This window comes from Ambystoma mexicanum, chromosome 14 (assembly GCF_040938575.1).
Source record: "Ambystoma mexicanum isolate Mex_15411 chromosome 14, UKY_AmexF1_1, whole genome shotgun sequence".
NCBI classification, from domain to species: Eukaryota; Metazoa; Chordata; class Amphibia; order Caudata; family Ambystomatidae; genus Ambystoma; species Ambystoma mexicanum.
Genome location: NC_090940.1, coordinates 238,896,354 through 238,921,576, shown reverse-complemented (window position 1 = coordinate 238,921,576; position 25,223 = coordinate 238,896,354).

The window sequence follows — 25,223 nt, the reverse complement described above, 5'->3', positions numbered from 1 at the left end:
CCACCCTGATGGGGATCGGGAGATTGGCATGCGATTTAAAAATCCCCAAACAGCAATCTCCCTGCTCGCTGAACTTGAAATCCATCAAATCTTCCCCTGACACTAGTTCCTTAATTTCTTTGTTTGTTTAAATGTGTTTGTCACACGAATCACTCACCTACTCCACTTCTTGAATCTTGAGGGGGCAAATGGAATCACTACTTTCATCGCTCGTGCTGCCCTCCAGCCTTTACCATGCAGTTTGTTGCTCACACTGCAGCGATTGTTGTCCAAGGCAAGGGCTCCTAGAGCCTTTCACCTCTGCTATCTCCCAGTCTCTGCGCTGCCGCAGCTAACTGCAGCCAACTGCTTCACCTCTGCTTCAACTCTGCTTCACTCTGTGAGTTGGCAGAGTGTATGTAAACTCCTCCAAGCAGTCAGATAGAGGGCAAAGACAGACTCCACAGAAAGATGTGCTCAGCTCAGCCAACTGCTTCCCCTCTGCTTCCACTCCGCTTCACGAGTTGGCAGGGTTTATGTAAACTCCTCCCAGCAGTCAGATAGAGGGCGAAGACAGACTCTACAGCAAAAGCTCTGCTCAGCTCAGCCAACTGCTTCACCTTTGTTTTAATTGCACATTGATCTGTTTGTTTCCATAGACATCTGCAGTCTCACCAGGGTTATTTCAAAAAGAAGAGAGCACAACTGCCCATCAAGCTTTTTTAGCCAGGATTGAAAGGGCACAGCAAAGTTCTCAAAAGAAGGCTGGAATCTGTGTAAAAAGAGAATGGAGAAGATTGTTTGAGAATGGTGTTAAAATGGGTATCAACATCAAGAGAGGAGCAAGGGGATCCACTTGAGGACCAGAGTCAGAGAAGAGCAACAGCTGTTTTTTTGTGCTCTTCTTTGGCTCTGGTCTTCAGATGTTTGGTCTCTATCCCCCTCACTAGCTTTTTAGCTTCCTCTTTTCACTCCTACCGATACCTCTCGTCTTACAAGTCCAAATGACCCAATATCTCCACATAGTCTCCTTATGTCTTCTCATGACCACAATGCTCTCCCTCTTGATGATATCGGTGACTACAGGTTTCTTCAGCCATCTCCCTTTCTTCTATCTCCTCCTTCAATGTTCCTCTATCGTCACCTGCAGGGAGGTGGTTATAGGTTAAAGGTTCGGATCAAAAGGTTCGAAATACAATAGGTTCGAGTCAATAGGACCGAAAACAAAAGGTTTTAATTATTTATTTTTTTGGGGGGGTCCCCTGGGGGGGTCCCCCCAACCCCCGTTTTTGTGGTAAAAACCACTTTTTTACCTATACGTAAACCAAAAAAAAAAAATAAATAAAAAATAAATTTGAACCTTTTGTTTTCGGTCCTATTCACTCGACCCTATTGCATTCGAACCTTTTGTGTTCAAACCTTTAACTGGACACCCAAGGAGGTTTCTGTGGACCACATCAGTTCAGGGGAGAATGCCGAAGCCGGAGGAGGTTTCAGAGGACTTTGTTACAACAGGGGGGCAAAAGCAAAGAATAGTACTAGCCATGGGAAGTTAAGCCCTTAGAAAACATACTGTGAAGAAGAATCAGGCAGAGAAAATAGCCATTAACCCCCACCAGGGCCAGCAAGACCTCCCAGCAAGTAGAATTATTATACCAAAGTGGACAAGAAGTTCCTGTTGTGCCCCTTTGGGAGAATGACTGAGAAAAGCCCCTGGAGGCAGATATCTGCCAGATCCCCAAATCCTCCATCTGCCCAAGAGCCGTGGGAGCGCTCATTAATCAAGAAGAGAGATGAAGGACTAAACAATTATATTCACAAATATGGCTGGAGGAGAGCAGATTACCTGCTTGGGGAAGAAAGACATGTATACATACTTTTGTTTCTGACACTGGAAGCACCTGTTTGAAGTTTGGATTTTGGTTGCCATGGGTTTTAGGATTTTCTTGTTAACCTCTGGATATTTCTTCAAGGAACCTCACTGATGCAAGAGAAGAAGACAACGTTTGTTGAGTATTTGAACAGATTGGAGGTGCTCTAGGTTTTTTTAAAGTCCCAGATTAAAGAAGGATTAGATTATGTGACTGCAACCTACCTCGACCCAGCATGCAAGCCCCTGAGCATTCTTCTAGGCAATAACTCTCTGAGGCCCTAGGGAATTAGGAGAAGCTGGTTTACATTTGCAAAGGTGGTAAGGTTGAGGGGGAACACTCACACAAAAGGAAAGGCTCCTATACAGCCTTTGGGTCATGTTTCATAATCGATCATAATATGCTGTTTGTCCAAGCTCACAATGCTATTCTGCAGCAACACATTCACTTTCCAGTGCTGACGGCTTCCATTTGCCCATTCTGGGTGCCAAGCTAGAGCTCTAGAGGTGTTGTTTGCCAAATATCAAAAGGCTATTCTCTAAGGAATCCATATGACCTCATTGAAGTGCAACTTTGTGATTGTGGGCACACACAATAGACACTTAGCTCTTGTGTTCTTTGAGAAGAAAGAAAAAGAAAATAGTTCTCAAGAATCACACTCATTACAGCATTTGATTATGGAGTATATTCTGATCGCTGGTGTTCCAACGGGAGGAAAAAAGTCAGTTGACTCTGGAAGTTTGCAAGATGTATTACAGTACAGCCGTGTGAACATGGTCAAGCAGTAGGTTGCAAGATCTTGTTTTCCATGGGAGGGAAGGAAAAGGAAACAGAAAATGGTGGTGATGGATTTCAAAGTAGTGTAGCTGTGCTACTTTTGGTGAACAGTATATTCCGAGCCCTTGTTTTTGCAACCATGGGGATGAAATCAATCAGCATATCAGCCAGTCCTGAATCACTCCTTTTACGAAGCGCTGATTGCTTCAATTTCTGCCCCATCAGTATACTATTTGCCCACTATCACAAGATCTTATTATAACTCCCCTCGTGCTGTGCTTTTAATATAATGTACACTTCAGGTTTCATTATAAGTTTGCTGATATCCCGCCTCTATTACCGGCCGGATACCGGCAAACTCTCCTACCGTTTCCGCCACTTGGTCTGCGTGAATTACCAGCAGATTTTTGTTTGTAGGGTGGCGGATATACCTCCAGCTCTTAGTTGGAGGGTAAATCCTTCACCAAACCAGAAAACCTATAGTTGGTGCTGGTACACATTAGTATCAGCACTTTATTTCTGGACCGGCCAAATTATAACGAGGCCATTTATAATTTATGTGCCTGAAATGTAATGTTCAACTTATCACGTGATTGCGGAGCCCATAAATATAAGCAGTTGCTTCGGGATAACCGCATCCCAACAGGCTCAGACTGCACTAAATGGCAACAGGGCAATGCCCGAACCAAAAATGCAAAATGCCAGTGTGGACACGTTTTTTTTAAATCAAAGTGGGCCTCTCCTTCGGCCAATGGGCCAGTTTGATGAGTTACTTCACCATGCGGCTAGCCGTTTTGCCCATTGCTGCTGAGTAAATATTCCTTAAATTGCGCACTCTGCATTACATTTGATCAAAAAACTCCATTACATTTGATCAAAAAACTCCCCCTTGGGTAAACAGTCTGTCACAAAAGAAATAAATTGCCTTTTGCAACGGTGGGCCACTTTTTCATTGGTGCCCGACATACATTTTATGCTCACTGCATCCTTTTGGTGCCACTTTCTTGTAATAGCTTGAAAAATCCCAAGACCCAAATTCAGTTCTCAGGCCAGCAGTCACTGCTTCACTGACATCGACAAACACATAGTGCTTATCAACCAGCTCTTTGCAACTGGTAAAGATAATGTTACAATATTAGTGGTCATTGCCAAAGCAATAGTTGTTTTACTGCAATGTAATGCACATTGCTGTAGACTAGGGTCTATCACATTCCCAGGCAACCCAAAGCACCATGAGGCCATAAGAATGGCACATAAATGTAATATATCATAATGGAAAGAAACCTTTGACATTGACTCTTTTCTGATTCCTTATTCTCGCGCCACTTCACCTCCAGTGATTTGAGACAGCAGTGATGAGACAAAAGTGACGTCTCGCCACCTCATCGCGCTGTCAAAAGAGAAATTATATTGTGCCTCCTATTGCAATAAATATATGTGTATTGGCCTACGCCAAGCTGCTCGAAAGTCGCTTGCGAAAGAATCCATGTTTGCAAGGTCCAAACCTTAAAATCAATGTAAGCCGCCATTTTAGGTCAATCCGCCATTTTAAGATTCGCTTTGTAAAGTCACCCTGTGAGTTAAAATGGTGGACGATGTCATTCCAAAAGTACAACATGGCCGTCTTGACCTCTCTACCTAGCTAATATATAACTTTCCTGCAGGCCAATTGTTGATGTCGTGAACTGAGACCTTGTCCTTCGTTGACCTGTGTGTAAGGGATTACTTGTGTAAAGAAACTAATCCAAGAGTATACTATAAAAACAATGTATTCAAATACTGAGCATAGAACACTTGTTTAACCACATTCTATTAATGTTTAAGAAGACTAACATAGAAAATCCCAGGATACACAGTTGCTGTATAGGCTTGTTGATACATGTATTAAAAGCGAACCAGTTATATGCGGTTGTTCGAGACTTGGCATGAACCCTAGATCGGTGATGTATTAAGTGGAATATTAACCGGAAGTGGGGCTGGACATCGTGCTCACAAAATGTATAAAAAGCCAATGCATTCTAATGTACAGCGTCTCTCACTGAACACACTGAACCCACGCTGGAGTTCGTTGTGTTGTACTGAGGGCCGATAGCTATCTGATTTTGCTCTGTTTTTGTAACTGGATTCAGTATAAAATAAAGTACTTTGTATGTTCCTTTGTAACCCGTGTTTGGTGTATTTCCTTTTGGGGTACTCAGCCTCGATATTTTGATTTTGTTTTCACAGTTGGCGCCCGAATAGGGACCCTCAAGATTAATGCCGGATTGTTGAAGGTTGACACACGCTATCGGACCGGGATCGGACGGTGTGACAAAAAGGGGCCCCACTGAACGAGACGCGACACCTCAGCAGCGCTGCACGACCCGATGCCTGGACGATTAGCTTGTGGTCTGAGGCGGCATCTTGAAGAGGGTCCACTTATCGAGGCGGGCAGATTTGCCGAAATCACCATACACGAGGTAAGATTAGTTAGGTAAGATTCTTTGAAATCCAATAGGACCTCCTTAGGTTTGTTCAGGTGAGTCATGACCTGACTCTTAATTCAACCCTGAAAATTTGAATTTGGCGCATTGTATCTGCAGACACAATTATTGACCAGGTAACACCAATAATTTGATATGCCTGGGAAATGGTCTACCTGTTTCAGGGCGTTGTTCCGCAGTGATAGACAATCTTTGGAATTTAGCCGTCCGGCACCACAGGAGGGGTCACCGGCATGTACTATGTACTGTAAGCATGGCATTGGAAGTATAGTATTTAATGACATTTGGCACAGACAAACCAGACATGCCTCCGAACTTCAGTGGCCAATCATTGGTAGTTTTGAAATCCCTCGTATTGAGTATTTAGAGTCAATTCTATTAAAGAAAAAGGCTAGACCTGCAGCATTTGATGTTTTGTAGTATTGGAAAAAAGAAGCGTTGCAACAACTTAAAAGTAGAGAAAAACATGCACGCCGTCATAAGACGAATGCCGAAAAAGCATTATTGTATGACCAAGATAAACATTCTGAAATGACTAGGAATATGGATAGGGCTTTCTCACTTGGAATTCAAAAAATATATCCTTCCAAAGACCTCCATGCTTCCGATGAATTTATAGATAAATTGCTAAATGAACGAAGGCCTGGTGCCTCTGAGCCACCTCCGTATGTTCCTCTTCCTGCTGCTGTACCTCTTCCTCCTGTTATTCCTGCTCTACCTGCTGTTGTTCCCGTTGTTCCTGCTCCTCCTAATGTTCCTCTTCCTCCAGCTCCTCCACCTCTTCTTATCGCACCAGTTACAGTACCTCCATTTAATTTGCTGCTCCCTATCTTCCAAGTGGTCCTGAGCCACTTGTAATCGATCGAGGTGCAGGGTCAAAGGTTGTCACTCTCAATACTGTACTACCGGAGAAGAAACGTGAGTTAATTGCATGGGCTAAGTATTGTATGAAGAAGGATGATCAAGCTAATGTTTTTGCCACACTTTGTAATATGGATAATTTTCCTGAGAAAAATGTTTTTATTGAAGGTTTAGGGATTCAGTTATGTGTAATGTGGGGAAAGTTGAATAATACAGATCTCCCGCAAGGGTTAAGGGATCTAAATACTTTAGCGTTTTCTAGAGACACTGTGGAGAATGTAAATGAGCATGTCGAGAGGTTATTTGGGTATAGAAAGGAGTTAGAAAAGTTGCAGAGTGAGGATGACGAGGAGGAAAGTATGTATGTACAGAAAGGGTTCCTTCCTTGTCGTAAATCAATATCTGAGGAAGCACGAATTTGTATGAAGGACGCGCTTAGATGGATTTCGGATATGTCGATAACTCCAGTTGAAGTATATGACACACATAGTCAGTATACGCCAGAAATGCAGAGGAAAGTGATACAGGTAATGATAGAGTACCTACAGGATGATTGTGTAAAAAGAAAGATTAGTTGTCCCACAGAGTTATTGAGTATTAACAAGAGAGTTTTTTCACTTGACACTTCTTCGACTGCTTTAGCGCTCGATTTAGCTCTGTTGCTTAGTATGCGTTCGGAGTCACCTACTTCTCAGTTGCCTATGAGAGAGGTTCCTCCAACATTTGTCCCGAAGGTTGCGATTGCGGCTGATGCTGCACGAAATATAGTTGCTGTGAACATTCCTGCACATTATGTATCGCAGTTCGTTCACGTCCCGTTTTCAAGACAGGAAATGAATACTATTAGACAATCTATTCCTGATAGTAAGAAAAATTCGACACGATTCTATAAAGGAATAGAGTCCGTCTTGCAATCTTCAGTATTCACCTTAGGCGATATCGATTTGTTATTCCCTGTACTCCTGCCCGTAGATTTTTGGAAGCAAGTTAGAACTATAGACGATGTGCCAGGGTTGGGAGATACATGGGTAAATATAACTAGACTCGATGGAGAGAGGCCAGCTGGTGAAAGACCGCCTCAGGTGATATTAACTTTGCCTGATAGAATCATTGCTAAATTGAAAACCATAATTCCAGAGAAAAGAATTATATGGGACAAACTTACGGCCTGTGTCCAAGGAAAGTCTGAGGGTGCTACCGAGTTCTTTAATTGGTTCAAACAGTTATTCTCGGATTTCAGTGGACAAGACCTAGACACAGAGTCTGGGAAAAGGTTATTTGTGGACACATTTGTGCGTGGAATGCTGCCTGACATTCAGTCGCAGATTATGTCTTCTGAGAGCGCTTGGCAGGCGAAGTCCCAATCAGAAGTACTGCACATGGCTCAGTACTACGAGAACCGTGTCAATAATGAAAAAGATAGAGTTGAAAAACAAAAAGGTGATTTGAAAACTAAAGTGCTACTGCAGCAAATTGTTAGAGGCCCCAGAGGGGGTAGTTCTCAGATTAGAGGTCAGTATGTCCCGCAAGGGAATGTGCCCTTGGGTCCTGTGAACATTAACCAGTGTGCCTATTGTCGTCAAGAGGGTCATTGGCGAGCACAATGCCCCGTCCTTCAACAAAGGTCAAATAACACATTCCGAAATATGGGTAGACGATCCAGAGGTCGCCCGGGTATAGGGGGCCCTGGTAGAGGTCAGTTTACACAGGATCCTCAGCAACCTTTCTCGCAGGACAATCAGACTACGGGTGTGGACACCAGGGACATATTTGATCATCCTTCCGCTGCATATTTATCTGAAGAGCTTCCTTTTGATGATATTCTGTTTCGTTAGGATTGCCCGAAGCGGGGTTTGGAACCTACACCTATTCCCGTCAATCAGAAAGGTCCCTACGTTGAAATGGTGGTGGGAAATAGGAAACATCAGTTTTTGATAGACACTGGAGCACAGAAGTGTTCCATTGATCATTCACGGGTTCCAAACATTCCACTGTCAGGGCAAACCAATGTTTCTGTAGGGTTTTCTGGCACACCAGTTGTTTGTCCGGTTTCTTCGCCAGTACCTATTTCTTTGGGTCCCTTTATGGACCACTGTCCATTTCTTTTGACTTCGAATTGTGGAGAGAACTTGCTGGGGTTGAATCTGTTAAAAGAATTAAATGCAGTGATTTATTGTTCTCATGATGGAGTGCGCTTGATGATTTCACCACAGCAATTTTCTGTCTCGCAATTCTTGACTAGACCCTTGGCGCCAGAATTCATTAATGTACCAGAGAGCTTGTGAGCTGTTGACGACAATGATGTCAGTGTTTTACAGATTGAACCTGTTAAGATAGTTTTGAAACATGAAATTGAGCTGCCATGCATTCCCCAGTATAAGATTTCAGTTGAGGGCGAGCAAGCTTTGAAATGCATTTTTTCTGATTTTGTGCATCGCGGGGTGATTGAAGAAATTTCAGGAAGTTTGTGTAATAGTCCGATTTTACCCGTGTACAAGAAAGGCGATAATGCAATTCCATTCCGTTTCATAATTGATTTACGTGCCATTAATAAAGTCGTCGCTCCACAATTTCCAATTGTGCCTGATGTGACGACAATCCTAACCATGATTCCAGCTACAGCTACTTACTTTAGTGTGGTGGATCTAAAGAATGCTTTCTTTAGTATGCTTATACACAAGGATAGTAGATACGTGTTCGTGTACACCATAGGGGGACACTCGTTCACATTTACTCGTGCACCTCAAGGGTACACAGAGAGTCCTAGCATTTATAGTAGGGCTTTGAAAGAACAACTTGATACCCTTGAATTGCCCTCTACCTGTACATTGCTTCAGTACATTAATGACTTGCTTTTATCTGCGGACTCTGAGAGCGCCTGTAAGGAGGGTACTGTGTTATTGCTTATTCATCTAGCTAAGCATGGTCATAAAGCTTTGCTTAAAAAATTTCAATATTGTTGCCAGGAGGTCGCCTATTTAGGCTATCTCCTGTCAAAGGAGGGAAGAAGATTGACACCTGCAAGAATAAAACACATTCCTGGCATGTCTGTCCCAAATACACAGAAGGAAGTTAGAGCCTTGATAGGTATTGCTTCTTACTGTAGGTTGTGGATCCCAAATTTTTTACTAGTGATCAAACCGATGTTGGCTTTGACAAAGAAGGGCATTTCTTCACCATTGCCATGGAACGCGGAACACCAGCAATCATTTGACTTGCTTAAGACTGCATTATGCTCTGCACCAGTTTTGGGCACACCAAACTATGAAAAGGCCTTTATGTTGTTTGTGCATGAATGTGATGGATGTGCTTTGGCTGTATTAACGCAGGAACATGGAGGGAAGAATAGGCCGTGCGGTTGCTTTTCTTCCGCCCTTGATCCTGTAGCATGCGCTTTGCTAAGATGTTTGCGAGCTATCGCTGCTGCTGCTGCATCTATAAAACAGAATGAGGGAATGGTCCTAGGCCATGATCTAATCCTGATGGTGCCTCACTCTGTAGATGTTCTACTGAACCGAACTCAAACGCAACACCTCACTTCTGCACGGTTGACAAGATATGACTTGATCTTGTTTGCTCCTCACATTCAAATTAAGAGGTGTTGTGTTCGTAATCCGGCTGAACTCCTACCTTTCCCGCAAGATACTACTTGCGGCGATGAAGAGTCACATGATTGTCTGTATACTACCGAACAAGAGACAAAGGGTAGAATTGATTTGAAAGACACTCCTTTGGATAATCTGCAAGGAGAACTGTTTTGTGATGGCTCCTGCTTCAAACTTCCGGATGGTACATCCACAGCTGCTTATGCAATCACTACATTAAGCACGGTTGTGGAAACTAAGAGAATCACGCATAATTCTGTGCAGGCCGCAGAGATTATAGCATTAACCCGAGCTTGTGAACTTTCCGAAGGGCTTGCAGTAAATATATATACTGACAGTCAGTATGCCTTTGGGGTGGTTCACAACTTTGGGAGACTTTGGTCAGAAAGAGGGTTCCTAACTTCACATGCACCAAAATCTAACATGGCTCCCTAATAGTACAACTACTCTCAGCGCTTGCGCTCCCTACTCAGTTAGCAGTTATGAAATGTGCATCACATCGAAAGGTTACAGATGATATAGGGAAAGGGAATGCTTTAGCTGATCAGATAGCTAGACAAACTGCTACCGATCCCCTTACGGAGATATATGTTTCAATGGAGACTGTAAATGCTTATGCACTGGATGAGGGTTTTGGGTCTGTACGGGATATCCAAGCTGATGCCACGTTAGAAGAATCCAAAAGGTGGGCTGAAGGCTTGGGGAAACTTGACGATGACGGGTGTTGGGTGGATATAGTGGAAGGGAAATGGCTACTCCCTGACGCGTATGTAATGATGATGGTCATCATGGCCCATGGTCCTACGCATGTATGTGCCCAGAAGATGACAAAAAATTTAGAAAAGTTTTGGGTAAATGACAACATTTTGAAAATTGCCCATCGCTACGTCCAGGATTGCATGATTTGCCTACAACACAATGTGGGAAAGGGGACAGCAACTCCAAGGGGAAGTTTTGGGCCACCCTCTGTCCCCTTCGAAGTGATCCACTTTGACTTTATTGAAATGGAATGATGTGATAATAAAAAATATGTGCTGGTGGTTATCTGCGCTTTTAGTAAATGGGTTGAGGCTTTCCCTGTTAAATATGCTACAGCCATGACTACTACAAAAACCATGTTAAGGGAATACTTCCCGCTGTTCGGGCTACCAAGAGTTATCTGGTCGGACAATGGTCCACATTTTGTTGCTTCTGTAATTCTGCAGATATGTACGGCATTACGAATTGACAAACGGTTCCATTCGGCCAGACATGCTCCGGACGCCGGACTAGTAGAAAGACACAAGGGTATCATTAAGAACAAGCTCGCTAAGACGTGTGCTGGCACCAAACTAAAATGGCCGGACGCCTTACCGTGTTGTTATCCATGCGTACAACCCCTCAAACTAAGACTGGGCTCTCTCCATTTGAGGTGGTAATGGGGAGACTTGCCAATATTTAGAACCTTCCTAAATGCAATTCGTTGAGAAATGTTGAAAATGTATTACTTTCAGATTATTGCAGCCAGTTGACTAAAAACCTTTATTTGATTTATCACCAGGTACGAGAACCTTTACCTGTGCGATACGAGGGCCCGGGCCACAGCATACGGCCTGGAAGCTGGGTGCTCGTCAAAGCATTTGAGCACTCCTCCTGCCTTGCGCCTCGCTGGCATGGCCGTTCAAAATCCTGTTGGTCACCCAGACAGCGGTGTGGGTCTCTGGGAGAAAGAACTGGATACACGCGTCTCACGTCATGAAACTTTCTCACCCTGTGCCACACGTTACAGAAAAAACAGAACCCCTCACTAATGCTGCAACCAACGACCCTAAAGCTGTAAGTAGCACTGAGAGTGTGTCGGAGAATCTCTCTGAGCCCGTGAGGCTTGGGGAAGCTGCCATTTTGTCTCCACACTCTCCAAAAGTTTTGCATCCGGAAACTGCTATTTCAAATTCGGCATCTTCACTTGTTTACGACACGTTGCTTCCACCAGGAAGTGACGACATATTGTTTCCGGATCAATCAGTACCAGGAAAAGTAAGGTACAATCTGCGTCCAAGAAAATAGACTTACGGCACGGTTTTGCTGTGCATCTGATAGACTTACGGCATGGTTCGGCTGTGCATTTGAAGAAGAAAAGGATCATCGAGGGCTTGTTTTTGCCCAAATTTGAGAAAGGGGATTCTGTTGGATAGGGTTGTGGAAGGACTAAGAAGTCGCTCGACCGGAAGGTCACCGGTATCCGTTTGAAGACTACAATGCCTGCTACTGCTACCGCTCATATAGCACTTATAAATAAGGGGGTGACCAACCGGGACAATGGACCAAATGCCTGGGCCCCGAAAATGTATTGCTGTATTTTTATAATGATATTTGGGTTTTTAATAGTCGCTGCCTTAAGATTGTGGTACCTTGAGGCAACTCATTCTTTAGAACTTTTGTTACCTACTGAAAGTACACCTATTGTTCCTACTCCCTTTGTACATTTGCATACTCTATCCCCTAGGGACTCTCAGCATAGACAAAGATACCACAATAACACTCTACTACCTATCATGAATGCTACGCATGTCATTTTTATTAAGTCTAACTGTTGGGTCTGCTCACATTTACCGCAACACGGGGATAAGGGGCTAGGTTGGTATATTCATCCTTTACCTTTGACAACTGCTTGCTATGCTTCTCTTAGAGCACTGTTCCTTGGCCGATGGAATGATAGCATCGCAGGGAACTTTGATGGCACTAATTTGAATAGTTTTGAGAAACATGTTTCGACTCCCCTGGGATGCTCGCTTTTCGCAAACAGGAGTAAACCTAATGTTGCTTCTATTAGGCCTTCTGATAAACTGTCTCGTCCTTTCCAATCTTTGATTTCCTTTAAGATGGCTCCAATAGGCAATAAGGATGCCATGCCTCCTTCTTACACTGTTAATCATAGCCCCGATTCAGTTTCTTTTTGCATACAGACGAATGGAACTCTGTCAATGGGAGATTTTCTAGCTTGTGCCAACATTGCAAATTTGACTGGGGAAAAAAGACCTTTGTATGTTAGCGAACCTGTCTACTTTGTCTGCGGTAATGTAGCATTCCCATGGTTGCCCAGGGATTGGCAGGGAACCTGTTATTTAGGGATCCTGTTACCTGGGGTGTTTATAGCTAGTCCAAGAGAAGCTTCAAAGGCTCGTCCATGGCGGGATGAGAATGGTGACACCGCAGCACAAATCTTGGGAGATATAGCTAAATCAGTTGTGCCATTTTGGGAGCAGATAGCAAATTCAGAAAATATCAGAAAACTAGCGAGAGTACTGGAGAGAACCATCAACCGGACCAGGGACATACTCTATAATATGACGTTAGAACAGAAGGTGATAAGATTAGTAGCACTTCAAAACCGGATGGCATTAGATGTCATTCTGGCTGAACGTGGTGGAGTGTGTAAATTAGTGGGGTCCGCTTGCTGTGTTTTCGCACCAGATTCCTCCCCAACCATCTTCAAGGTAATACAGAATCTGCATGTCCTTAGTTCCGAAGTGCATGTTCCCGAGGGAAACTGGGATCTTAGCGCTTGGTTCTGGGACTTCTTGCGATCTTGGGGTTGGAAGGTACTGTCGGTCTTGCTAATTATTTTGGGAATCCTGTTGTTTCTTTGTTGCTGTATTCAGTGTCTACCTGGTATGTGTTCGATGCTAGGGGGATGTTGCGCACAAGCGATAGGTTCGATAGGACATAAAGTGTATGCCCCAGATAAAACTTCCAAAGAATATGTGTTGAAAGACATTTTAGCAAATGACCTAATGGCAATAGATATTTCCGACAGTGATTCAGGGTGCATGGACGATGATGCATGAAGTTATTTGCAAGGAGATCCAAAGTAGTTTTAGCACTTGGCATAGGCCAAAAGGAGGGTTTGTCAAAAGAGAAATTATATCGTGCCTCCTATTGCAATAAATATATGTATATTGGCCTACGCCAAGCTGCTCGAAAGTCGCTTTCGAAAGAATCCGTGTTTGCAAGGTCCTGACCTTAAAATCAATGTAAGCCGCCATTTTAGGTCAATCTGCCATTTTAGGATTCACTTTGTAAAGTCACCCTGTGAGTTAAAATGGTGGACGATGTCATTCCAAAAATACAACATGGCCGTCTTGACCTCTGTACATAGCTAATATATAACTTGCCTGCAGGCCACTTGTTCAGGTCGTGAACTGAGACCTTGTCCTTCGTTGACCTGTGTGTAAGGGATTACTCATGTAAAGAAACTAATCCACGAGTATACTATAAAACAATGTATTCAAATACTGAGCATAGAACACTTGTTTAACCACATTGTATTAATGTTTAAGAAGACTAACATAAAAAATCCCAGAATACACAGTGGCTTTATAAGCTTGTTGATACATGTATAAAAAGCGAACCAGTTATATGCGCTTGTTCGAGACTTGGCATGAACCCTAGATCTGTGATGTATTAAGTGGAATATTAACCCGAAGTGGGGCTGGACATCGTGCTCACAAAATGTATAAAAGCCAATGCATTCTAATGTACAGCGTCTCTCACTGAACACACTGAACCACGCTGGAGTTCGTTGTGTTGTACTGAGGGCCGATAGCTATCTGATTTTGCTCTGTTTTTGTAACTGGATTCAGTATAAAATAAAGTACTTTGTATGTTCCTTTGTAACCCTTGTTCGGTGTATTTCCTTTTGGGGTACGCAGCCTCGATATTTTGCTTTTGTTTTCACAGCGCGTGTTCTCAGAAAGTAGAGACAGATGACAAAAGAGATACATTTCTAAGTGTTCATTTTCAATCATATATGAAGTGTCAAACTGCTACTCAAACTTAAGTATGGACGTCGGGATGATAATCGTGGCCAAAAGTGTGTCCATTCCTATGGGCCAATGGATTTCCAAATCAGTAATTCAAAAGAATAGGGGTGTCCCCTTCTTACAATAAAGTGTGCCTTAATATTCGAGTCCAGTGTACAAAAGCTCCAACACAAAATCCTTGGAGTGCATAGGAATAAAACCCTGCATTCAATAAAGTATCCTCTGGTGTCCAAACAAAATGATCTTACAAAAGCCAATCAAGGAGGCTGTGTCCTCCCCTCCTGCTGTAGGAGGGTGGTTTGACTCCCAGGTATCGTCTTGTCTCAGGAGTGGTATTGCGCCTTGGTCCCATGGCTCTTGGGTAGATTCATGCTTTGTAGATCTGCTAGCTTCCTATGTAGTCTGCCAATTTTGTATTCTGGAACTCACTTGTCGAGGGGTCGTGCTGGCCTTCATTGGGTCTGATGGAGAAATGTGCCTCTTCTCCCAACTGCACACGTTCCTCCTTCTACAACCTTCGTTCTGCCTGCTCTTCCAACTCTCTCCTTTCTGCTCACCAGAGCATTGTTGCCCTCACCATTCTTTTCCCACGCATTTCCTAAAACCTTGATTGTGGTCTTCATGTGTCTCCCTACCCTTCTTGTTACTTCTAGAATTCTTCTATTCTTTTCCGCTTGGTCCCTAAATGGTCTATCCCCTTCTCCTCTCTTCAGTTTTCTCCACCATACTTCTCTGCCAATATCTTCATCATCTTTTTTCTTGAGTATGTTATTTCTCTCTAGGGTCTCTCTCTCTCATGCTTCCCCACAGTGTCTCCCTCTCTCTTCCGGTCCTTCATTCAACCTCACACTATGCCCCTCAGTTACCTTTTCCCTAACTTTCCAAATCTCTCTTTATCTCGTGTAACCTCATTGTCTTCATGATCTCTTCCTCCTAATTCTTAGATGGTAAACTGTATTTCCTTTGTCAAGTCAGTATCCTTCTTTCTCTCTTCCCAGACAATCTCTTTCTCTCTGTAGCTCTTCCAAAGCTCCCCCCCTGCATTGCGTTCCCATCTACTTCCCCAATGGTAATCTCTTGTTTCCATGGACAGTTGGTACCCTTCACACTTTCTTTCCAAACAGCCTCCTCCTCTTATTTCAAATAATTTGGATCCCCTCTCCTTACTTCCTAGACAAAACCCTTTATTACATTCTCCAATCTGGTACCATTCTTACCCACTACCACCCCTTCTATGTTTGTCTAAATGTTTGTCTAAATCTCAAAAGACACACAAATGAATGTGTGTTTTCTCCAGACAACAATGCAAATAACCAACCCTACCAACACCTCACCCCTCTTCACACACCTCTCAAACCCTAACCAAACACAACCATACCTCTTAAACCACAGCAACCCACATGCACCTCACCACCCCGCAACAACAAACACACCACACAGAACCCCACACAACAGCACACAAAGGATCCCGACCGGATGCCTCAGCACTAATATACAGTGTTAACCAAACTGAAGCTGCCAACAGCACATCACAGCTCTCTCCAAACTTTATCCTACTAACGCACTCTAACTCTCCTCCCTTTCTTTCATATCTGCCAGAGTGCCAGAGGACCACTACGGTGGTGAGAGTGCATAGTATAAATATCCTTTAACATTAACATTCTAATAATCCCACTCTGTCTATACGACTACATGCTTCTCCCAATATGACTATCATCAGGGCTTCCCACCTGGACCACTTCAACATTGTGCTCTCTTCTCCTTGGGGATCCTCTTTGCTTCAAGTCTCCAAGGTTCTGCTACGCCCGCTGGCCAGCTCTCCCTAGATCGATCTTCAACCTTCTGACCAAACCTTGCTGCTTGGGGTCTCTCTGGCGCTTTGTCCTTCCTGCAGGAAGTTCTCCCTGGGACTAACAAACCCTGATTGGACTCATACATATTTAAAGGGTGGTTGTCCCTCCGGTTGGGTGGACTTTAGGGTTAAAGCCTGTACCTGCAGGATGGTGTTGCTAGATCGGGCTATGAGCTTATATTCAGACTGTTTCTCAGTGGGCTGGCCTAAAGCTATATAAAGGCGTGAATACATTTTGACTCTTATACTGGCTTGTTTTAGCATTGTGTTTTCAACACTACTCCCCCTGAGGTGGCCTGTTTCCATCTGTGTGCTTTTGTAATTCCAGTGAGTGTTCTTCTCATATAGAAACTCTCAAATAAGCCTGGAAAAGTATTTGTTACATCTGTTTGTAAAGTCAAATATTTAGATTGCAGAAATTGTAACTTGTATTTCCTGTGATGCATGCCAGAGTGGAAGAACAATGATTGATACATTGCAATCTTGTGTGTGTTTGTTTTCTTTCTCCTGGCAGAGGGAGAAGCTGATACAATGTATTTCAGCTGGTTATGCGGATATTCATATTATTTCTCTTTGGCAGAGCTGCCGGGAAAACATAATAACAAACCAATTGTCTGAGTGGCTGCCATGTTTTTGTCTTCATTCCCTTTTCCTATTTACTTATTGCATTTATAATGCGCCCAAACCCAGAGGTATCACGGCATAGTTACAGACATCTTAGATACATACTGTTATTTAGAGATATAATACATTACATAGTACATTATACATTGAGCAGTAAATCATTTCTTATGACTGTACAGTAAAATCAAGCGTTCTGGGTAGTCAGCTAGGTGTAGAGAGGAGGTTGTTCAGAGGAGCTGCCTAGCGAGTCTTGGCCTAGTGGACATGGGGCATTGGGCTCAAATTTGTTGAATAGCCAGGTTTTGAGTATCTTCTTGAAATGTTGGAGTGAGTGCTCAGATCTAACAAATAGTGAGAGTGTGTTCCAAAGTTTAGGAGCCATAAATGGGAAACTACTACCTCCAACTCTGGAGCATTTGAATCCAGGAATAGTGAGGTGAGCCTTGTTGTTGGATTTTAAGGATCTGGTGGTTTTGTTCATGGTGACAGCATTGTTGATGTACAAGGGGGGCCTTCTTAGCAAAGCATATATGCGTGACAGAGTGTTTTGAAGATTATTCTGGCTTTGATGGGGAGCCAATGGGCTTCCCTTCTGCTGGTGGAGATGTGATCAGATTTATTTTAGACCAATGGCTGCTCTCAGAGCTTTATTTTGTAATAGTTGCAATTTGGAAAGGTTGGCCTTAGAGGTTCCTATTAGAAGCACATTAAAATAGTCTAACTTTGATAGAATGAGGGCCCTGGCGAGTGTCGTGCAGTTTTGCGGCATTAGAAATGTGTGGCTTAGTGCTATGAGTTTAGACGTGTAAGGGGTGTTTGAAGAGAGGGCGTTGATATGTTTGGACATTGTTAGATTGGCATCTAAGTAAACACCTAGCGTTTTGACGTGTTTGGAGACTGGAATCTGTGTTCCGTCAATGGTGATTGTGGAATAGTCAGTATGGAGGGCATTCATTTTGGCAGTGGAGCCCACAATGAGGATCTCAGTCTTCTCATCGTTTAGACAGAGGCTGTTGATTGCCATCCAATTTTGAATAATGCCATAAATATTGTTTATCATGATAGCGTCCTGATCGTAATTCCCAGTTAGGGGTATTAGGATTTGGGTGTCATCAGCAAAGTTAGTGTAGATGACACCCATGGCACCCAGGGCAGTGAATAAAAGCTTAATATAGGTGCTGTACAGAGTAGGCGATAGACATGAGCCTTGTGGGGCTCCTAATGGTACTGATATGGGATCCACAGCTTACCTACCAATGGAGACTCAGGACGTGTGATCGGACAGAAAGGATTTAACCCAGAGAGTGGCATCTTTTGAGAATCGGAAGCTGTTTGCCAGGGTGGCGCATAGTTTGCGTAATCCACAAGATCGAATGCAGCGGATAGATCTAATATAAGAGGATTCAGAGTTTAACTGCGTCTCTTAGGGCATCGATCTGTATTTTAAGATCAAGGAGCCCTGTTAGGCATTTCGCCCTATTGTCTTGCTCCTGGGAGGTTGTTTTCTTCAAAGTGGGATTGTATTTGTGCACAGGTTATTTTGTTGATGATTTTCAATGAGAAGGGAACTGTAATCATTGGGCGGTAATTAGTGGGGATAGCAGGGTCCAACAAAGGATTTTTGTAGACTTGGTCTACCCAGGCTTCTTTGATACTTGGTGGGACTATGTTAGTGCTAAATGATGAATTGACGAAGTTGGTGATGATAGGGGTGAGAGTAGGACTACATGCTTCTCCCAATATGACTCTCATCAGGGCTTCCCACCTGGACCACTTCAACATTGTGCTCTCTTCTCCTTGGGGATCCTCTTTGCTTCAAGTCTCCAAGGTTCTGCTACGCCCGCTGGCCAGCTCTCCCTAGATCGATCTTCAACCTTCTGACCAAACCTTGCTGCTTGGGGTCTCTCTGGCGCTTTGTCCTTCCTGCAGGAAGTTCTCCCTGGGACTAACAAACCCTGATTGGACTCATACATATTTAAAGGGTGGTTGTCCCTCCGGTTGGGTGGACTTTAGGGTTAAAGCCTGTACCTGCAGGATGGTGTTGCTAGATCGGGCTATGAGCTTATATTCAGACTGTTTCTCAGTGGGCTGGCTTAAAGCTATATAAAGGCGTGAATACATTTTGACTCTTATACTGGCTTGTTTTAGCATTGTGTTTTCAACACTACTCCCCCTGAGGTGGCCTGTTTCCATCTGTGTGCTTTTGTAATTCCAGTGAGTGTTCTTCTCATATAGAAACTCTCAAATAAGCCTGGAAAAGTATTTGTTACATCTGTTTGTAAAGTCAAATATTTAGATTGCAGAAATTGTAACTTGTATTTCCTGTGATGCATGCCAGAGTGGAAGAACAATGATTGATACATTGCAATCTTGTGTGTGTTTGTTTTCTTTCTCCTGGCAGAGGGAGAAGCTGATACAATGTATTTCAGCTGGTTATGCGGATATTCATATTATTTCTCTTTGGCAGAGCTGCCGGGAAAACATAATAACAAACCAATTGTCTGAGTGGCTGCCATGTTTTTGTCTTCATTCCCTTTTCCTATTTACTTATTGCATTTATAATGCGCCCAAACCCAGAGGTATCACGGCATAGTTACAGACATCTTAGATACATACTGTTATTTAGAGATATAATACATTACATAGTACATTATACATTGAGCAGTAAATCATTTCTTATGACTGTACAGTAAAATCAAGCGTTCTGGGTAGTCAGCTAGGTGTAGAGAGGAGGTTGTTCAGAGGAGCTGCCTAGCGAGTCTTGGCCTAGTGGACATGGGGCATTGGGCTCAAATGTGTTGAATAGCCAGGTTTTGAGTATCTTCTTGAAATGTTGGAGTGAGTGCTCAGATCTAACAAATAGTGAGAGTGTGTTCCAAAGTTTAGGAGCCATAAATGGGAAACTACTACCTCCAACTCTGGAGCATTTGAATCCAGGAATAGTGAGGTGAGCCTTGTTGTTGGATTTTAAGGATCTGGTGGTTTTGTTCATGGTGACAGCATTGTTGATGTACAAGGGGGGCCTTCTTAGCAAAGCATATATGCGTGACAGAGTGTTTTGAAGATTATTCTGGCTTTGATGGGGAGCCAATGGGCTTCCCTTCTGCTGGTGGAGATGTGATCAGATTTATTTTAGACCAATGGCTGCTCTCAGAGCTTTATTTTGTAATAGTTGCAATTTGGAAAGGTTGGCCTTAGAGGTTCCTATTAGAAGCACATTAAAATAGTCTAACTTTGATAGAATGAGGGCCCTGGCGAGTGTCGTGCAGTTTTGCGGCATTAGAAATGTGTGGCTTAGTGCTATGAGTTTAGACGTGTAAGGGGTGTTTGAAGAGAGGGCGTTGATATGTTTGGACATTGTTAGATTGGCATCTAAGTAAACACATAGCGTTTTGACGTGTTTGGAGACTGGAATCTGTGTTCCGTCAATGGTGATTGTGGAATAGTCAGTATGGAGGGCATTCATTTTGGCAGTGGAGCCCACAATGAGGATCTCAGTCTTCTCATCGTTTAGACAGAGGCTGTTGATTGCCATCCAATTTTGAATAATGCCATAAATATTGTTTATCATGATAGCGTCCTGATTGTAATTCCCAGTTAGGGGTATTAGGATTTGGGTGTCATCAGCAAAGTTAGTGTAGATGACACCCATGGCACCCAGGGCAGTGAATAAAAGCTTAATATAGGTGCTGTACAAAGTAGGCGATAGACATGAGCCTTGTGGGGCTCCTAATGGTACTGATATGGGATCCACAGCTTACCTACCAATGGAGACTCAGGATGTGTGATCGGACAGAAAGGATTTAACCCAGAGAGTGGGATCTTTTGAGAATCGGAAGCTGTTTGCCAGGGTGGCGCATAGTTTGCGTAATCCACAAGATCGAATGCAGCGGATAGATCTAATATAAGAGGATTCAGAGTTTAACTGCGTCTCTTAGGGCATCGATCTGTATTTTAAGATCAAGGAGCCCTGGTTAGGCATTTCGCCCTATTGTCTTGCTCCTGGGAGGTTGTTTTCTTCAAAGTGGGATTGTATTTGTGCACAGGTTATTTTGTTGATGATTTTCAATGAGAAGGGAACTGTAATCATTGGGCGGTAATTAGTGGGGATAGCAGGGTCCAACAAAGGATTTTTGTAGACTTGGTCTACCCAGGCTTCTTTGATACTTGGTGGGACTATGTTAGTGCTAAATGATGAATTGACGAAGTTGGTGATGATAGGGGTGAGAGTAGGAGCGCACAACTTTACTAGGTGCACTGGGAAACTGTCTCCTTTAAAGTTAGAAGGCTTTAGTTTGGAAATGGTATCTAACGTTTGTTCCTGAGATACTGGGGTGAAATTGAATTGATTGTTAGGTTTTTGAGTAGAGCTGTCAATTGTCTTTAGGGGCGTATTTTTATTGGCCAAGAGGTTTCTTTTGGATAGCATTTTCCATTGAAGTAGTTGTATTTTACTCATTAGAGCATTTTGTATAGTGGTACACCAGGCTTTGCTGGAGTTCACTTGAGTATTTGATGGGATGGGATTTTCCAATTCTCTTAAGAATTGTGAAGAGTTCTTTTGAATTAGAAGATGCGTTGCTAATGCGGGTGTTAGGAGCATTAGCTTTGTGGGAAATAACGGCTGCTTTGAAGGTTTTGTTAGCTTCAGCTAATGCTTTAGAGGACTCGGAGGACAATGTTTTTTTGTGAATGTGTTCTAGAGATCTCTTATTTCGCCTGAGTATTACGAGTTCTTCATTAAACCAGAAGGTAGTACGCTTGTCTGGGCGTCGGCATTTAGTTGTGAGTGGGGCTAGCACATCAATGGTGGCTTTGAGACCATTGTGGTAGAAGTCTGCAAGATTATTAGGGTTATTGCTCTGGGAGGGAAGGGAGGACAGCGCATCCTTTAGAAGAGGTGTAAGGAATTCTACAGTTAGGTTGCGTTTATTTCTTATTTCAATGGTATCTGAAGTCTTTGAAGTGTGGAGGAGCTTCTTTTCAAAGGAAAGTGTGAAGCTGATGAGGTGGTGATCAGTCCAATCGACTGGTGTATTATCGTCTATAACTAGTAGGGAGTTGAGGGTGAGTATCCAATCTAGTACTCTGCCCGTGGAATGAGGCGGAGTGTTGACTAGTTGGGTAAAGTTCATGTCTAAGAGGGAGGTGTGTAAGGCTTTCGCTTTATGGTCTTACAGGTCGTTGAAACCACGGTTTATATCACCTACTATGATAAATTTGGTGTTGGGCTTGATGAGGGGCATAAGAAGAAGAGGGAGGTTTGATTCAGGGTGGCTGTTGTTGTTCAGGGCTCTGTACACTACCAATATATTGGTAGTGGTTTATGGTCTGTTGTAATTTTAGCAAGGAATAGTTTGTATCCATTCATTGGGTCAAGTGGGCAAGTTCTTAATTGGAGGTTAGATTTAGCTATTATAGCTACACCCCCTCCCTGTGAGTTTAGTCTGTCGGACCTAAGCATATCGAAGTCCAGGGGGATTGACAGTGCTAGTAGGGAGGCCGAAGCTTGATGCAGCCAGGTTTCTGTCACTACTAATAAGTCCAACTGGTGGTCCAGAATAAGGTTATGGATTTCAATGGCATGGGCGCTGAGTGAAGGTACGTTGAGTAGTGCACTTTTCAGACTAGAGGGAGGTTCAATCATAGGGGGTAGCAGAGCTACGGTGTGTATGAATGTAGGTTTGGCTTGGATGGGGGTTTGGGTGTGAAGTTGGGTTGAGGTCTGACTTTTTGGTGCTGAGTGTTGGCAGTGGGTCGGCAGGTTTTATGGAGGTGTTGGCTGAGTATGCCTTCATGCTGGTTGTGTGGCTTATAGATCTAGTGCTGGAGATGGGAGTAGCAGGGATGGAAGTACGTGATCTGAGCCTGTTCAGTCTACAGGTGCCCACTAAGGTTTTTTTTGTCTTGTTGACAGGTGGTGATGAGCTAGTGATACCTAACAGAGTGCAACAGACTGCAGAGTCTGTGTGGGTGTCTGGGCGTGTTATAGGAGAATTTGTCTTGGTAGTGTTAACTTTGATTGTGGGGGAGTTGTTGCTGAAAGGTATAGTCTGCTTGGATCTCAGCGATACAGTATTTTGGAAAGGGGCAGTCTTGGATAGAAAGGGGGTGGGGTAGGGGAGAGGATGGTGTCGGTAGCATCCCAGTTTGGCGAGACCATTGCCTATTGGCATGAAGCTGCCTCCTGAACAGGGAATAGCATTGTCTATCAGAAGGTAGGGATGGATGGTGAGCATTGTGTGCCGACTAAGTGACTGGACGTGTGGGGTAGATTGGGCTGCAATGGGGTCGAAAAGTGTCGTAGGTGGTTGGCTGCTTTCCCTAACAGTAGGTGGGACACGTGGGGGATACTGAAGTTCAATTAACTGCTTGGGTGTACTCAGATGTCTTGTGCTGGTTTTAGGTGCCAACGATAGGTCTGTGCTAACATTTGAAGCGGTATAACCGATAAAGTGATTCTATCAGAGAGGTAGCAGTGTGCAAAGTGACGATATTAACCATAGATAGAAAGTCAAATATTCATGCTTGCATTTGAAACAGTGCATTAGATACAGCAATTAACAGCACTAATATACAATGGGCTATCTAGAGGAATTCACAGTAAGTAATGCAGTTCGCAATCATTTGAGGAGGTAAATACACAGTGAGTGTTTGGAGTTTAACAGCGGCTAATGCAAAATAAGAAATGACTGCAAATCTCAAGCATTAGAGGTAGTCAGTACACAGTGGGCATTTAGCGCTGTTTCAAGCATTGAAGGCCTATGGGACAGTCACACTATAAAGACTAAGTTTGGAATGTTCTCTGACTCAGAATACAGAATGGGCACAATGCGGCAATACAGACAGTAAATTATTAGAATATTTGTACATGGCGAGAGGGTGATCGGTCGTTGGTTTCATGCATGCTATATTCTACTTAGTTATTACAGACTGGTGGTAGTAGGAGCCATGGCTCCTGCCTATAAATACTGCGGTTAAGCCTGATGAGACATAGATTAGGCACATAGTGCACGGTGAGTGAGATCATGACAAATATCAACAATAGTGATAGCGAGGGTTAGGGCTATGGCTAGTTGCCGTGGGCCGGGTTACTCACTTATGAGCGTTTCGAGCCTTCGTGCATTATCTGTGTGTGCTGCAGTTGCATATGACTTAATGTTACTCACAGTCAGGTTCTATATGGTAGAGAGGTCTGAGGGGTTAGTGTCCCGCCCAGCTCCGACAGGCTCGGGACAGGAGCCTTGTGATACATGCCTTTGGAGGCGTGCCGGCTTCTCGCCTGCCGATGAATCAGAAGGATGTTAATACTAGGCTCCAGCCTATCCGGCTTTTTTCAAAATTCAGTGCCCTTGTGTTTCTTGGCACACCTGGGCAGACACAAAGAGCAGGTCAATGCTATGCAGCAAAAACAACGCTGCCAATGGAAGTTCAGGATTGCGGTTCTGTGTCTTTTAAATAGCACACAATCCGCAATATTTTTGGATGGATGAAATTTGAGTAGGTGGCTATTCCATAGTAAGCCCACAGGCTTACCTTAACAGGGAATGAGTCCTGCGAGGATTTTCCCACTGCTCCTGCAGTGGGGGGAGGGAGCTCATGCTTCTCAGGCTGCTGCTGCCCTTAAAGCGAACATGCCTTTTGGAGGTTGCTTTCAACACACAGACAGACAATCTTCAATTTGAAAGAGGGTTTCTGGCCCTGGGGCCTCCAGGGCTCCCCATTGGGGATTTCTAGAATTGAACTATGACTGTCTCCCACCTTCAGAAGGACTTGCTCATCACACAGAGACCACATCTCGGCCACCAGAAAATCGGTCCACTGGCTGCCCGTTAAAGAACGCATCCTTTTCAAGTCCCTTGCATTGACCCACAAGTGTCGCCACGACACAGCACCTCCCTACCTGGCGCAAAGATTCTCTGCACCCACGTCAAACAGACCTGCGAGATCTAACCAAACCAACCGTCTCGCCATTCCCAAAAGCCTCAGGATTAGAGCTGGTGGCTCCAGCTTCCCAATTCTAGCGGCGACTAACTGGAATCTGCTTTCTCCCTCCATCAGAGGCATTGAATCCCACATGGCCTTCAGAAAAACATTAAAAACCCTGCCGTTCGTTTAGCCATCTGCTCGTCACGCCAACATGCAAGATCATAACCAGTGTTAATTATGCCTGTTAAAATGTGTAACTCATAAGCTGTGTAGCACTGCCTGTAACAATGTAGATCCTACCATCCTATGTTCCTACACTGACCCATGTAACTAAGTCACATTCTTGAAACAGCGCTGCGATGCCTCTGGGCTGCCAGGCGCTTTACAAATATAAAATAATAATAATAATAATAATAAATAATAACACACAGCCGAACAGA